At 32.3% G+C, this 17,478-nt stretch overlaps 1 protein-coding gene across 1 annotated transcript in view; it reads left to right on the forward strand.

The window, feature by feature from the left end:
- The first annotated feature begins 1,339 nt into the window (after positions 1-1,339).
- LOC144449633 (uncharacterized) overlaps positions 1,340-17,478 on the forward strand; it is a 33,039-nt gene continuing 16,900 nt past the window's right edge. The window contains exons 1-2 of the mRNA XM_078140207.1: positions 1,340-1,369; positions 2,904-3,088. The gene's annotated coding sequence lies outside the window, so the exon portion shown is untranslated. The remainder of the gene's footprint in view (positions 1,370-2,903; positions 3,089-17,478) is intronic.

Raw genomic sequence — 17,478 nt, forward strand, 5'->3', positions numbered from 1 at the left:
ATCCTGAGACAGAAATTCACAAGATAAAATCTATGCACTTGGAGGTTATCAATAGCGCCACCAACGTCGCTGTCCATGGAAACTACTTCACTACTTCCATGCTCTGTCCAACTTTAAGTTACGAAAGGAAAAGTTCAATGCACTTGACTCAATCGATAGATCTGATTGTCACATTTACAGCACATGACAAGGCCCAGCGGTGCACTGCGTGGATATTTGAGGGTTAAATAATCGCAAACTGATTGGCAGCAGGTTGGTCATGAAGTGTTAAACCACAGTTAATTAAACGTTACATAAAATGGATGGCATATTGGCTGCATGGGCACACTTGATGACATTGCTTTTTTAAAGATGGATTTTCATGATCCGTCGTCTCACCAAATGTACAAATTGTGGTTAAGACAGCCAACCATGAAAGAATCATGACCTTGGTGATACTTCAATGATCCAAGCAAGAATAGAGAGATAAATCCAAGTTTTTATGTTCGAGAAACTGAATTAGTTTATAAAATATACATTTGTACATTGCCAAGTAAAATTATGAAAATGAGACAGAAATATTCGTTAAGTTACATAATGTAAGCTGCCACTAGAGGACAGTATTGCATTATACGTACAACAAATTATGACTCCTAAACACCAGGGGGTCAGCTCCATTCATTGGACAGTACAGTCATACAATAAACAGATACCACCATACACTGGTCACCTGTCACTTGTAAACAGTCATTCAGAAGGGGATTGCTATAAACCAAGACAAATTGAAAAGCGATATTTTCTTGTTTTTATCACTATGTAACTTGATACCCAGAGTCATACTTTCCTTGGAAAGTCCAGAGCATACATTGGGACCTAAACTCTTTCACAGTATCAGGAATGTCGCTAGCAGAATGGGACAGTTTTGATGTCATCATTTAGATTTTCATCTATTAGCTGAAATACTCAGACTGTCCATCAAGTCACTCGGTCATAGATATGCACCTTCAACAAACCGAGAAATGGAGCCATTCTATCTTAGAAAGAACACATAGAAAATGGAGTTCAAGAAACTCTTTGGTATGTGCATGTGTCTAACTGGAACACACAGTGTGTATTTTTTTGTGCTCCTGTGTGTATACTTGTGAGTTTATTCTCTCCTTATTCATCATACCTAGTAATAGAGCCTGTCACCAGTAACAAACATCCTTTGCCACTCTCTTTAGTGAACCTGGTCAAATTACATTTTTACACTTTGTAATGTCACAATATTGTTGAAGTGCAATTTCTAACTTTTTTTTAATTGTCACGGGTAAGCAGGTCTGGAAATATCACAGGTGAAGGAAGAGACAGGAAGAAAGTGACAACAGCGATCATATATCTGAAGACTAAGGTAACAGTTTAAATGATCAAGAAAGACACAACTGATATTTGGCAAATATTAACTCTTGATATTCTGGCAATATAACCATAGACAGTGGAAACTATCCATGTCCAGACTAGACTATCTATAGTGTAACCAAGTACAACATATATTTACTGTACATATACAGTTTTCACCCATAGAAGTTAGATGAAAATCTTTATCCTTTTTGATGAATTGTTGATCATAGACTGCCACAAAATGACACAGTGAAATCATACTGAGAGAAGCTAAGATGAAAACAAAGTAAAACTATTATTTACCATAGAGGGCAGCAAATCTGATTACCAGTGTAAGGATGAGTACAGAAATTTCCATTGCATGTGCATGAATACACCCAGCTGACACCTCTTAAGTCAAACAGACTCCAGAATGGTTAAGATTATACTAAATGATTTGTACAGATTTTAATCTTTCCAAGCTGTCATGAAAGTAGTAATAACCTTGTTGATACTTTTAGTTCTGGAAATCATCTGTCAGTGATATCAAATCATTATATAATTTGACAAAAAAATGTTTCTCAAAGCCTCAATTCTTTACATATAACATTCTTTTTCTATAATGACTGATTATTTTGCTTCTATGAAATTGAAACCCAGGACACTTGTATCTGCTACATTACACAAAATAAAGTCATAAAAACCAACCCAAAATTTACATTTATATTGACATTTTTTTAATAACAGCCCCTGCCTAGTATATCATCTATATGTATATTTGATATCAATATTTTATAAGTATAAAATTGAATATTTCATGGAAGATGAAACATAGTGGCATATATGCTCATTTAGGCCAAATAAAAAAAATTGTGTGTTTCCGATAATTCGACCAACTCTAGTTTAAGACCCCGACCCTAAGCATTTTTTTGCATGCAAAAACGTAAAACGGTAACAATTTACTTTATTTCCATGTACACCTTCATACCTTAGCCCTCATCTGTGATCAATTTTTAAAGAAATCTATATTCATATTCCAGAGAGAAACCAGGTCTTTTTAGACTATAACAGTACAGTCTACATAACGTGTTCTTATAATTGTCTTCATGTACTTTTTTTACACCTAATCAATGAAGACCGATGAGTATCTTATGTTGGGGTGAAAATAATTTTGAAAAATTTAATATAAAATAAATTAAATAGAAAATTCTGACCCATACTTACCACATTTTCTGAAGTCCTTTTACAGGAAACAAATTTTTTTTATAAAGTTTGCCTTGATGATTAATTTGTGTCTTATATTTATAAATATTTAAAATAAATTTCAATAATTGAAATGTGACAGAGCAAATTGCACCATGTTTTTATCCTGCGACATAGATGTCTGCTCAAAGTACTTAGATTGTGTAGTCTCAGAGAATCCTGTCACCCCTATCCATGAATGGTTTGTTCCATATCATATCAGTGAATGTCTGACACCCCTATACATGAATGGTTTGTTCCATATCATATCAGTGACAGTCTGACACCCCTACACTTGTATGGTTTATTCTATATTCTTATAGCTAGACCTGTGTACAGTGCAGTGAAATAGTTGGTTCATTTCAGTTGCCATGCAATGCAGAGAGTAGATATATATATATATATACACATACCACTATGAAGCTTCCAGTCTTTGACTGTAAACCAAACATTTCATCAAAGTCTGAGTGGTGCTCCAGATATTGAAATAACACACCAAGATATAAAGGTATGTTATTTTTTTATCATTTTCCATCTTTTCTTGACATTTGCATTGTGAGTTTTTCACATTCAAGATCATTGACAGGTACAGTATATCATCTATGGATACATTTATCACACTCACTTATTAGGTGATGTATGTACATATATGTAATGCAGAGACTGTGACAAAATTGTTCTAGGTCAATGGATGTCACCTTTATTAATGAAATTTGTAAACAGGTTATGTTCAATTTGTACTCTGTAATTCTCGACTAAAAAATAACATCGCCAACAACTAAAACTAATATAAATGTGTGCAAATGCAAAATAATCCAAAGTTGACTAAAAAAAAAAATCATGAAATTTTCTAATGACAAAGTCAAGAATTTGTTGAACATGAATCCCAAATTTTGATGATGTGCTGTCATCATATGTTGTGAAATATTTTTGTCTCTTGATTCTTTTTTAAAAATTTTTTTTGAATTTTTCTGTCAAAAAACAGCTTGATATGGTAAATGAATACATGTTTGATAGTCTATTATATTGACACTTGTCATTTAAGATGCCAAATTTTGATTAATGGCAAGCTCAATTTATGATATGTGAACAGCTTCAAAAATGACCAAATTCCATTTTGATCTTGTTACATAATCAATATTACTATCCACAAATGAATCCTTTTGAGCTTTGACAAATAGTAATCCAAACATTTGAATTCTTTTACTGTCACACCTTGAATAAACTATTTCTTGTTTGAACAGAAAATATATATACTGTTACTGTGAAACATGTTTTACAAATGTTTGGTTAATCTCTGGTACCAATATTTTGTAAAAATCTGGAATATTTTTTGTGACAAACATACTATGTAATTTTTTTAAGGCCTTGGATTTGACTATTGATCATTGGGTCGAATTGTACTTTACAAAAACTTGAATGGAAATAATTTATTCAATGATTTATTTTCAAACAATATATGAAGCACAGGAGACAATATACAGAGAAATACAAAGAGAATCACATTTAAAAGTGTTCACTTGAAACCCTAGATGTGTATACATAAAAGTTTAAACACACATGCACTCAAGTGTACTACACACTGCATACAGGGATGTGAAACGTCACATCATGTTTACACTTGTGTGACTTCAAAATATTGTCCCAGACTGGTGGTGGTAAAGTGTAATATGGCCCCATGCCTCTGTTTGGAGATAGTTGTAATGTTTTTATATAGGACACGAAGTATAATTGTGTTTATTATAAAAACACATAATAATTCCCAGAGGAATTAGTTAAGCTTACAATTTAGCACACTCAAGTACACAATAAAAGATGATACAGTATGGAGAGAAAATTATACAGAAAATTAATGTAAAAGATATAAACTGTCAGACTGGTTTATTCGTGGTTTAGTCAAAGATTGATCAGAAGCAAGAACATAGAATCATCTGTCTGGGTCAATATTCTGAATTCACACATGCAAATAATGACTTCATATCCGTAAAGAAAACCTGTGAACTCTTATAGCTATTATATAAAACATTTTGGTGCAGTACAAAGTTTGAATTTTTTCAGTAAAATTGAATGTAATTACAAATTAGTTATTGCTGAATCTGTAAGCAGATTTTATTGTCCTTGCTTACAAATTATTAGAGTAGAGTAATTAAGTCAGGACTTGATTCTGATGTCATTTCTCTTTTGAGAAGGAAAGGGACGATGCTAGAATTGAGTCCCGACTTACCCTGTCTCCATGCAGGACTGTAGGCTAACAAAATACAGGATGTATGTTGAAATCCATCCAAATGTTACTAATAGTACATGTAATACAGAGAAAGATAAGAAACTAGAGTCGTGAAAATGACTTTTGTCAGATGAACCTGTGGAGTAATTGTATTGGAATGGAAATGTAGCCGTACATCAGTTTAATATTCTGTAGCCCCTGTACTTATAAATTACAATTTTGTCTCAGACATTAAAAAAGTGACAATCTGTGAAACGTCATATGTCTTTTAGACACTAATACATCAAACGTGCTGCATGCCTTGATAACCATGGTGATAAATAACATTTGATGGAAGTGGCTGATTGCACCGAGATAAAACTGAATGTGTGGATGCATGGATGTGCCAACCTCATATCCAGTAATAAACAATCAAGTCCTGTGGGATGAGGTGATTTATAAAAGCTGTCAGTCTATTGACTTACAGTTTTCACACTTTAAATGGTTATTTGGATGAAAAAATTGTAAATCGTATACAAACTTTGTTATCTATTAATGAAGGTGGGAAATTTGATTAGACTTTGTCATCAAAGTGTAAAATTGTGTTTCCTCGGGGTTGTTTATCACTCGCCACGTTTTGAAATATACATTAATCTCTAATTGACTTCTTGTGTGACTTCACCAAGTTTTGAAATATATTATGAAATGATCTCTTAATGCTTCCCCTGTGTAACACTATCAGTTCTGAAATATAATATTATGCAACGATCTCTGAATTGTCCCTGTGTTACATATATCATACAAATTCCCAAGACATAAATTGCTTGTCTGGATCAGCCCATGGAAAAAAAAGTGGAGTGTCATTTCATTTCCTGATGAATTTTAATATGTTTTGCCAATTGTGTTTGTGGATGAATAAAATCCATGATAGACGTCAGACACAGAATTCATTTCATTCAAATTTTAGTTTCTTTTTCTCTTTCTAGTCGACAGACTACAAGTGGTATGAAATCATCTCTTCACCGTAAAGTGAGATTTTGAGATTCAATGCACAGATAGCACTAGACTAAGTTTCTTTCTCTCTTTCTAGTCGACAGACGACACGTGGTATTGAATCATCTCTTCACCGTAAAGTGAGAATTGAGATTTGATGCACGGATAGCACTAGACTAGCTTCTTTCTCGCTTTCTAGTCGACAGACTACACGTGGTATGAAATCATCTCTTCACCGTAAAGTGAGATTTTGAGATTCGATGCACAGATACCACTAGACTAAGTTTCTTTCTCTCTTTCTAGTCGACAGACTACACGTGGTATCAAATCATCTCTTCACCATAAAGTGAGATTTTGAGATTCAATGCACGGATACCACTAGACTAGTTTCTTTCCAGCTAAAATGAAGATTTCTTTAAATGATATGGAATATAAAAGAATGCGATCATGAAATCCAAGTTAAAAATGAGGACAATGATATTATTTCTGTTGAAAATTCACATTTTTGGTAAAAATAAATTTGTTTGAGAAGCACTGAATCTGATTGATTTGTAAAATAACCATGTCCCTCCTAAAATCCTAGGATTTGTACAATATATATTGATCCCACTTTCACAAACCAGAGCTGATATTTCTACTGTGATCGACACTGTAAACTAACTAGTCTTGGATGTTGCCATAAAAAAGGCTGTGGTTATGACAATGATGATCCCAAGTCTTTAACTGTTAGATGGTTCACACTTAGCCATTATTTATGTCAACTCTGAGTTGACTCTAATCTTAACCTGACTTAAGAAAAACAAATATGAATAGTCGTGAAACAAATATTAAGAGTTGTGTTTGTAAAAGTTGGTCATGTAAAAGATGGTGGTTTAGACCTGGCATAACTTTTGCATTCACACAAAATTCCATTTGATTATGTAAGTGTATTTAGTTTCCTGGAAAAAAAGGAAGGTTTCTAGGGTCAAAGTTCAGGGTTGCTGCTAAATGATTGAAACAAATGAAGGCTATGCTAATACATGTATTGTGTAATTTTGGTATGTGATATGTGTCGACATGGAGTCAAGTACAAAATGAAATGTGAATAGGACCAAAATCCAACTTATCAGTTTTACTGCAGTCTTCTTATCTGGCCTTACTCACATTTGTAGAGTAAACATTGCTTGCATATAACAGATCATATGTACTGCCACTCCATTGGCATCCAGCAGTCAATGTGTCTGAACAGCGCTTAAAATCAATTATAGCTTATATATCAAGCCATGGTAATTGCTCACTATATATATATATAATGTAATTGATGGATGTACATGTCAATCATTGATATGTACATGTCAAATCAACATTTTATAAATATCAATTTCATATTTCCTGGTTTTATATAATTTACTTCTTTCTTCGGCTTACATTTACAAAATAGAAATTGCTAGCTTTAATAACAGCTTGCAGGCATGTGAACTGTTAGTACTAACACTTGAACTGCTAATTATAACCAGTTATAAGCAAATCATAGCGGTTTGCGATATTTCTGAAAGTGAACTGCTAAATTCATGTATTGGAACTGCTGGTATGAATAGTTATTAGCATTTATGATTTTTACATGTTAAGCCCATTTAAGACTTAAATAGTTGAACATTTGTCAATAAAATTCCAAACTGTTTGGTAGGATTTTGATGTCATCTGGTCACAAATTATATTGTTAAAAGTGTTCCAAGGTTTGAATATCAAAATATTCGCTAACAAAATATTTTGATAAATTTGATAAATGGACTCATACATATAATGTAACGTATCTGTCTTTTGGACTATAGTTTTACAAAAAATACACTGTTTCTCTCTAAAAACCCTTTCCTTGTCTTGTGAAAATCCATGCAACTCTTCTACATAGAAATGATACCCTACAGGGAATTTTATACATTCATGGCAAAAAAAAGATATGGCAAGTTATACATTTATCCCACCTTGTGATAGTTAGTCTGGGACGAAAAAACAGGGATTTGTATGTTAAATCTGTAATCCTTATAAATAATTTATTCATACATATCAGGAACAAATCTATGTTATATGCATATCTGTCTTTCTTCGGAGGGACTACGGTGATTTTATTTTTTAAAAGTTGAATTTTCACACGTGACCAGACTATAATGTCCCGAATTTATACAGTTACGCATGTCAACAAACTTTACACTCATTGTGTACATTATTTGCAGTGATTCCTAGAGTTGTGTTTTACAGCGAAGGATGTAGTTAAAGATTTACAAACTAGGATCTCTGATGTGAGACGTATGTACTGCATATTTTATATACTTGTCAAGTAATCTGTGTACAATGACGTTTACATTTTCAAAATGGAATAAAATATTAGACAAATTGATTTCCTCTGTGACTTGAAATCAAACTGTGGTCAGAGGTTGGTATATTGGATTGTATGCTTAGATTAAAACATAAATGAGCTATTTTTCATTTAAATTACTGATCTTTACAAGTCAAAATTTATTAATTCAATTTCCATTCCCTAGTATAGTGTTTATAAAAAGAGAATTTGGTCAGTGTTTGTATAATAACTTAATACATTTTCCAAACAAAAATATACTGAAATAAAATGAATTATTAACTTTTCATGAACTGTATTTCAGAATTTTGATTACTGTCTTTCAGAGTCTGAGGTGTGCTGTCAATTGTTAGCTGTACAAAGATTACTACTTCTTTGTGAGCATACGTGTGTCAGAAATGGTGGTGATGGCCGGGGGAGGGGAATTAAGGGGTACTACATAGCCAGAGCTCAGAAATATAACACAGCGGCAGCTGCCGTTTTAGTGTCTAATTGGTTGTACACTGCATTGCAACTTGCTATATTAAAGGCGAGACCGATTTCCTTAATTCCAGAAAGTATTGAATATCCCTGCATGCATGCATGGTGGCATTGATCAGTATGTTGAAAATATGTAACATCAGTTTGGTAATATTTTATGTTAATTAATTTATTAATGTCATATTTCCATTGGACATGAATGCTAGAGGTATAGTGAGTGAATTTAATTGAGTGTGTTGTCTGGTTCATAATCAGAGTGATATATCCTTAAGGTGTATCATGTATGAGTCATTGTCTGCAGGCTAGAGAGTAATACCAAATGTTGTATTACAGTCAGGAGTATAAATTTATCCTCAATGTACAGTCACATATAATGATAGAATTATTGAAGTGAAAATGTGATTTTTTTTTCCGCCAATTTACTGAATTTTATTAAAGGAAAAGTACAGTCAGTCTTATTTCTGCCTTTATTACACTAGTGATGAAGTGATCAATGGTATTACTCAACTTTGAAATTTTTCACAAAAAGCCCTGTACACTTGCCATGTATTTCGGCCATTTTGGGAATATCCTGCAAGGGTTTATGGGAAAACCTTGCTATTACACCATATTTACCTTATCCTCCTTGTCTTGACAAATGTAAAGAAAGTGAAGGCAAAGAGATTAGGGTAAAATGACGTCATCGCTACTGGTTTTCCCATAAGCCTTTGCAAGAAATCCACAAAATGGCTGAACATTTGTCAAATACAATGAGGTCTTCTTTATAAGATTTCAAAGTTGAGTAAGTTACTGAGGTGTTATTTTATCACCTAAAATCATATATAAGTTGACAACATTCAAGTGTTTGAAAGGTAGAAATATAAGCCTGGCTGGACTTTTCCATTGATATATGTAGTCTGATCGTACTTAAGTATGCGTAACAAATAATTGCAGTGAATACAAGAAGACTATACAGTTGTCCAAGTATTTATCTAGTTAAAACATTGTATATCATATTAATATACTTGGTTGTCAGAGTTGTTGGATTAAAATCCTCCTAAAAGTCACCCTGATAATCAACATGATGGTCAAATATTCTATGAAACTGTCGTGGGAAATAATCTCTTAATTATTCTGTGAAATAAGACTTTTCTTTATTCAGCTTGGTAATTAAGGCAGTTCTCTGACACAAATTAGTATGTTGTATCATAGACCTTCCACCCACGTGTGGAGGGTCTATGGTTGTATCTACCATATACTGCATTTGAAGGATAGAAAGTTATTGGGGTGTAATTAGGTATCATCCCCAATTGTTTTTCTTCGTTCAACCATAGAAAATGTGAGTGACTTAAGGGGCCTCATCACTACAATTCAAAAGATGAGTAGCTGCAAAACCCCTTAGATCATTAAAAAAATATTAGCGGTGTTATGTTCACAAAACAGTTCTACATGAAATTCGTGGGCTTCATTGCTGTCGATGATATATGCTTGTTGAGCACTACTCATGTGAAGCGATCTACATGTAACTTATTCAAGTTGTGGTTATGCCATAATATGCTTGTCTTTACCTAAAAAAATATGTATATCATGTGTGACACACAGGTTATTTTCTGGTAATAATGTAAAACTAATTGAGATATTTTGATAATTACAGTCTATTTCCGAGTATCCTCTAATTACACACCTTAGTAATTTTAATACTTAGATCAGCAGGATGTCATGATAACTGATATACACTATCATTTAATTGCATCGTTTTACACAATTATGTTATTACATAATACAATAATTATTTGACAAGGTGTATTTAAATTATCAACAGCAGTTTGCAAGGTATATTTATTCAAACACATAATAACTCCCAGAGGATTTATTAAAGGTTGCAAAGCTCAGATGAAATAAAGTAAAAAAACAAAAGTGTGCAGAAATTTCACAGCAGTAGAGTTCATTAGAGTCTATTCTCAGGGAAGGCAGGATGATCGATAAGTCTGAGAATAATTTTTCTGTTCTCACTGCGGAAATAATTCAGTGTCGTTTTTGCTGTATTATGATGTCTCATCATTGAGAGAGTACAATTCACACAGTATAGAATAAGTGGTCTGAAAGGTGTAATTTCAGAAAGTATTTGGTGTAAATCTTCAGAAAGAGTGTTCACTTTTTCAGAATGTCCCCATACAAATTGCTGATTTGTTTTCTTGGTTTGGTTTCAGTGCATTGCCCTAAAAAATTGCCCTATAGGGTGTCAACAGGCAAGTTATAGGATCCTATAGGGCAAAAGTGTGCCCTGTAGGTTTTTTTTTTAAAGTGTGGGCAAGAATTATAAAAAGCATGTTGTAGCTACGAGGGCCAGTGAAATAATTTTGTGCGACAGCTGCTTTTATAACATATCATTTATTGGCCTTTAGAAATGCCAAATAAATGATATGTTATAAGACCGTTGCTTGTAAATATCCACGGTCTGTATTATACCGTCCATCTTTTAGAAACCACAGTAAAATTTAATCCGAGCAAACACAGTACTCTAAGGATCTAGTTTGAATTTAACTTTAGAGACTCTCGAATGCACACAAGTGAACACAATGTGTTAATCAAATTGACTCAAATTCACTTAGCAGGATATAAGAACTTTGTACTGTATTGAGTCACTTAGTTGTGGTGGTTGTAGGAATTCTTAGAACCAAACCTCAGTTCTTGTATTCAATCCATTCCCTTTCTAGTAATGAGTCTCTTGAAATCTAATTTAATAATAATCTCATCTCAGAATTTTGATTTGAATTCTGCTGGACTGAATTCTCTGTAAGGACACATTTTAACAAAATCTTATTGCCCGAATCAAATTTTACAAGTCCGGTTCAGTAGAGTTAACCTATCGAAATCGTGTATAGCTGAGTATTGTTGCATATACTATTAAAATCAAAATAAATGTGCAGGTAGCCATTTTGTTGCTCAGTTGCTCAGCATTATAGTTACAAAATCTTGACTTTAATTGGGCCCTGTCAGGTTAATAAGATTGGATTTGGGTGAGGAAAATATTTTGCTGGAAATTGGTCATCAGCAAAAAATTATGACCCTAAATGTATGCCAAGCTCCATTGATAATACGGGTTTTGGAGACGTGTCTCTTCTCCCTCGTACTTCATTAGTGGAATACGAGATACCACACACCCTCCAAACTGAGTACTACTAGCTTTGATTTCATATATGCACAGATATATTACATTGTAAAGAGTTGGGGCGAGTTGAAAATGGGGCGAGTTGAAATTGGGGCGGGTTGAAAATTGGACGAGTTGAGTGGGACGAGTTGAAATGGGACGAGTTGAAATTGGGACGAGTTGATCCGTCACCGATACAATAGTACTAATACAAGATACCTGGTATTGCAAATTGCAAAATGCACTTATAATGCCAACAGGCTTGATAGGATGTTTTGTTTAATATGTTGAGTAGGATTGAACATTTAGGCTTGAAAACTTGTTGTTTGGTGGCGCTAAAGAATGAAATACTTGGTCTGGAAGAAAAAAAATATAATCTCATCTAATCCTTATTACAATAACAAAAATGTAATGATCCAGGATTGAAACACTGCCCTTAGCAAATCTACTTATGCACCTCTCTCTCCTCCACCAAAGAAATATAGAAGAAAGAATTGGTATTCACAAGTAACTATGACGATAATATTGATTATTTTATATTATGAAATATATTTAATATCAATACCTCCAGGATATTGGATTTCCAGTAGAAGTCGTATTATTGTCATGGTTTGTGTATCTACATTCTGATACAAAATATTTGGTATATATAATTATATAGTGTATATAAATGTATATACAATACCTGTACCTGTAGGGTAATTAGAAAAAGAGCTTTGATCTCCAGCTTTCACTAAAGTGGTTGGGCTCTTTTGAGGAAACGAAATGAAAGTTTATACTGCAGTGAAATTATTCTGATTCAGAAATTTGGTGTTTACTTGATTGTATGAAAACCTTCTGCAGCCTCAACATAATGAATGGGCACAACCAATATTATATTCACATTGTTATTACATTATTATATTCACATTAGTATATTTACATTATTATTACATTATTATATTCACATTATTATAACATTATTATGTTTAACATTGTTATTACATTGTTATATTCACATTATTATTACATTATTATATTCACATTATTACATTATTATGTTTAACATTGTTATTACATTATTATATTCACATTATTATATTTACATTATTATTACATTATTATATTAACATTATTATAACATGTTTAACATTGTTGTTACATTGTTATATTCACATTATTATTACATTATTATATTCACATTATTATATTTACATTATTACATTATTATATTCACATTAATATTACATTATTATATTCACATTATTATTACATTATTATATTTACATTGTTATTACATTATTATATTTACATTATTAATATAAATGACCCAGTTCTAGTCAAATTGCATGCATTCTGAAGCCATATATTTTGAATAATTTGTAACATGACTGATTGTACCAACTTGATGTGAACCCATATGGACATCTGATATACTTGACAAGTATAATGTATTAAAAGTGACATGGTTCCTACTATTCAATATTAAATGGTCTAGGTATTACAATCAGTTTGTAAGAACTAGATATATATGCAATAATAACGACATATAGGCTATAATCTTAGCTACTCTGAGTTGATGCCTAACTGTGTCGAGTAACTTAGAATTTAGAATCATTTGTCATAAATGTGTTGTAATTTTCTGGTCTACGTGCTGTCAACAATAAGTATAGCTTATTGACTATTCATTTTAAAGTACTTTTTGTCATGATATCTTTTAATCGTTTGAGATGAGATTTCAAAACATCACATTTTTCTGTCAATGCCTATTTGAGTTACATGTCTTTCATCTCACTGAATATAGAAGTTAATGCACATTATATGTAAAGGGAATGTAGATTTTAGGATTAAATGTACTATTTTTTATTAGTATTATTCTCTGGTCTATTTTTGACCAAGACTTAGTGTTCTCCCACCCATCAAATTCTCTAAAAATTTACATCCCTAGAATCCTTATATAAACTCTGCAGTTGTACTACAATACCATTTGCCACTATTTCTTCAAAAAACTTCAAGTCTCTGAATCGATTTTAATCTTTGTTGCGTCAATCGATACATCCTCTGTAGCAATATCAGCAGTGAAGAAAGATACAGATATTGATCTGGGCTTATAGTGTCCTGTTTACGTGTGATCTGTCTGTAAAATATAATATTGCCTGTAATACTGTGTTATTGATCTACATAGCTGTAAGGGAAAGACGACATTGTGCCATATAGCATCATAAATGCTGAGATGTTATAAGAATATAATAATTCTGAGACGTATTGAATAATCTGGCTATTTTGCAAGGCTACATATATATCATGTATTTTTTTTCTCCACATTTTGTATCTAAAATATACAAGCAGGAGTTTATCTGAGGCTATTTTTTGATTCAGCCAAATGGGTTAGACAAATTTTACAAATCAGTTTTACATGAAATTTCTGTCATTTCTGTCGATAATACCAGTGTTGAGTGTTTACTCATATGAAGCGATTTGACTATTCAAGTTGTGGTTACACCAATTATGTCAATTTTTACCAAACAAAATATGTATATCCTTTACAAAGTATGGGTTATTTTCTATTCCTACCTGTTCATAGGCAGTTTAGTTCTGTTGACTGATTTGTCATTCGTAGAGATTAAGAAAAGGAAAATATTGGACCCTGACATTTTGTGTATCTGCAAGTATACCGGTATAGTCGGACTGAAATGTGATAATTTATGTATTATGACAGTCCCTTTGCTGGTTTATATTTTAAAAATAAATTTATGCAAGAATTGAAATTCAAATGGTATATTCATGTTTGAAGAGTTAATATTATCCTTACCTACACACACACACACACACACACACACACACACATACATGATTAAAATAGTCTTTCAAGAAAATGATGGCATTTTTGGAATTAACATTTCACCATTTCACTTTGATATTGAATATGCAAGATGGCATTTATGAATTTGAATCATACGCTATAGGTATAGGAGAAGAGAGATTAATTGTCATTTATATTGGCCAGATAAAAATCATACAATTTATGTACAGATAATAATTATGCAAAAATAAATTCACCATTTAAATATTCCTGCAGTTTTGTTCTGCTTGAGTATAATCAGACTCAGAAAGTATTGAAATATCTGATTGATATTGATATTTTCTGTCATCAAATTGGCCATTAACCCATGTAACCTCTTAATGATACCATCATGTGTAAAGTTAAACAGGGTTAAAGGATAGCAATTATCTTAAAAGTTGTAAGTGAAATTTCACTTAAAGTAGCGCTTAGAGTACACAATGTATATCTGATTGTGTATATTATCCCATGGTTTAAATTCACACTGTTTTATATTCTTAGACCTCTTAGAACCTCATGTGTGTTGCATTTAATAATTAACTCATCACTCCATCCACGCCATGTGAATTTTACAAGTATCACTTTCAAACTGTTCTTTTCAATGATACCACACTACACTCATTTTAGCACAGTTTCTGCATAAAAGTTGTTTAAAGATGACTATCCACCTACAATGATTTAATACTTGAAAAGTTTTACATACACCTTAGACAATGAAACACTACAATTTGTAATTTTATTTGAAATATCCATCATTTAACTCAGAGCCACAATGACGAGTGGCTGCAATAATCCTTTATGAGTTAAACCCCAGGCATATTATCAGCCCTCTGTTCTGATCAAATGACCAAATTCTCATCCAAAGTAACTTACTTACTAACTTTCTAAATACCAAGTTGAACATATCCATTTCAAGACCTTTACTAAGAGATCTTCCCATATGGCATGTTTCAGGAGAGGTTTGCCACCAAGCTTAAATCTTCATTCCCTCACCTTTTCATAATCAGTTCTGTCAGCTGACATAAATTGAACCATCAAAGGTTCCAAAATTCTATGTTAAGTCAATTCCTATACACTTTAGTAGCAATTTATAGAAAAAATAGCAAGTAAATTCTGTAAACATTAACTTGAAGATATCATAGAGTTGATTTGATAATAGTCTATACTAATATCTTGTCATAAAAGAATTACTGATTCAGAATTATGATATTAATCAGATCTCCCCCTGGACGTTTTTTTCTTTTCAAAAGGGCATTATTAAAAGCTAAAAATTACTTTGGGCTGTAGGCAACCAGTTGAAGGAAGGGAATTTTTCTTTCTGAAAGTTTGGCTTTTAATGATTACAATTGTTAACAGCTTCATCTGATTTCAGAATTTCACCATGTGAGCAGGAATGAATTGATAGACCATAGTGAATGTAGCTGTAAACCACTTAAGGTGTACCAATGGAAATTTGTTTCTGGGTTTAACATACATATTCCTTCAGGAATTATACAATAGAGAAATAGTGATGTCTGCATCAAGCATATATCCACACCACCATCTATATATACATGTGATCAATTCCTGGGCCATTATCTGAGATTAGTTGGAGATGTTTCATAATGTATGCACAAATATCAGAAAATCCTTTTATTATTGTATAATAATTATTATGAACTTGAAGTGAAAATCAAACAAGTTTATTGGTTGTTTTATTTAGATTCAACTTCCATAATTTTTATGTCGGTTAAAAAAATGATCAGAAAGTTAAATGTAAGAGACTTAACAATGTCAGATTCAATCAGGTAGATAAATCCATGTTTTCAGGGTGTGTCTTTGAATGGGGGAATGACCTCTGTGTTAATTGAGCAACTGATGTGTAAAATTAATATAATGGGTTGGAAGAATAATAGCTTGCAAATTTGACCTTGTACAATTTACAACTAGTGGCGATGTGTTAATTTGTATTCATCAGATGGAGGCGTGTCCGTGGTTGTAGCTTACTTTATAGTCACTTTTGTGTTGGAAGATTTTGGCAAAGTTGTGTGAACTGAAATTAATTTGCCATGTAATCTTTGTAAATTAAAAGGAACCATGCATGCATGTACATGGTTAAAGATAAAAGAATTACATAGAGAAATGGCATTAATATTTATCTTAATTTTATTTGGAATGACACATTATCAATGTTAAAGTAGCTAGAAGAAAATGCCTAGCAGGGTATAGTTGATATACAAATATGTTTGTATGTAGTGGCTTCAAAATTATCAATTCCACTAGTAGAATATGACTAACAGGGTATATAGTTGAGTATCACAGTTTTACATGACTCGTGTATATTGAAGTTGGTTATTTTACTTTATATGACTAGAATGCAATTGATCCTTTGAAGCTCAATTTCGTAATTTAAAGTTCTATATTGAAACTTGTTCATTTCTTTAACCAATGTTCAAATCAATTCTGGACAGGTGTATTATATACCAGTGATTATTTGCATCAGTGAGTGTGTGTGTGCATACTTATTGTACTGGAATGACTTTCTAATGAATTGCGTATCTATGCTAGTGAGCATACAAGCATTCCATGGTGTACACATACTCACACGAACATGAACCAGCGTACAGCTTCACGCTTTGTTTACAAAATTTGTTGTTTCAGATTACAGAACTCTGTGACATCTCAGTGCCAGAATGGATGGAACTTGGGGTATTTGCTCTCATGCTTCACTCACAAGTAGAGCAATACAAAACATCGCAAATACTCTTACAAATATGAATATGCCAGACAGACACGTTTCCTGTCTTGAGATTGATATTACACACCACTGCATCGACTAAAAAGAACTGATCATTGTTGGAAATATAAATTATGCCCAATATTTAATAACTATTCATTTTTTGTGTAAGTCATCTCAGAGTCAACAATTTCAGTTTTAACATTTAATAAGTATGAGATAA

This window comes from Glandiceps talaboti, chromosome 18 (genome assembly GCF_964340395.1).
Source record: "Glandiceps talaboti chromosome 18, keGlaTala1.1, whole genome shotgun sequence".
NCBI lineage: Eukaryota > Metazoa > Hemichordata > Enteropneusta > Spengelidae > Glandiceps > Glandiceps talaboti.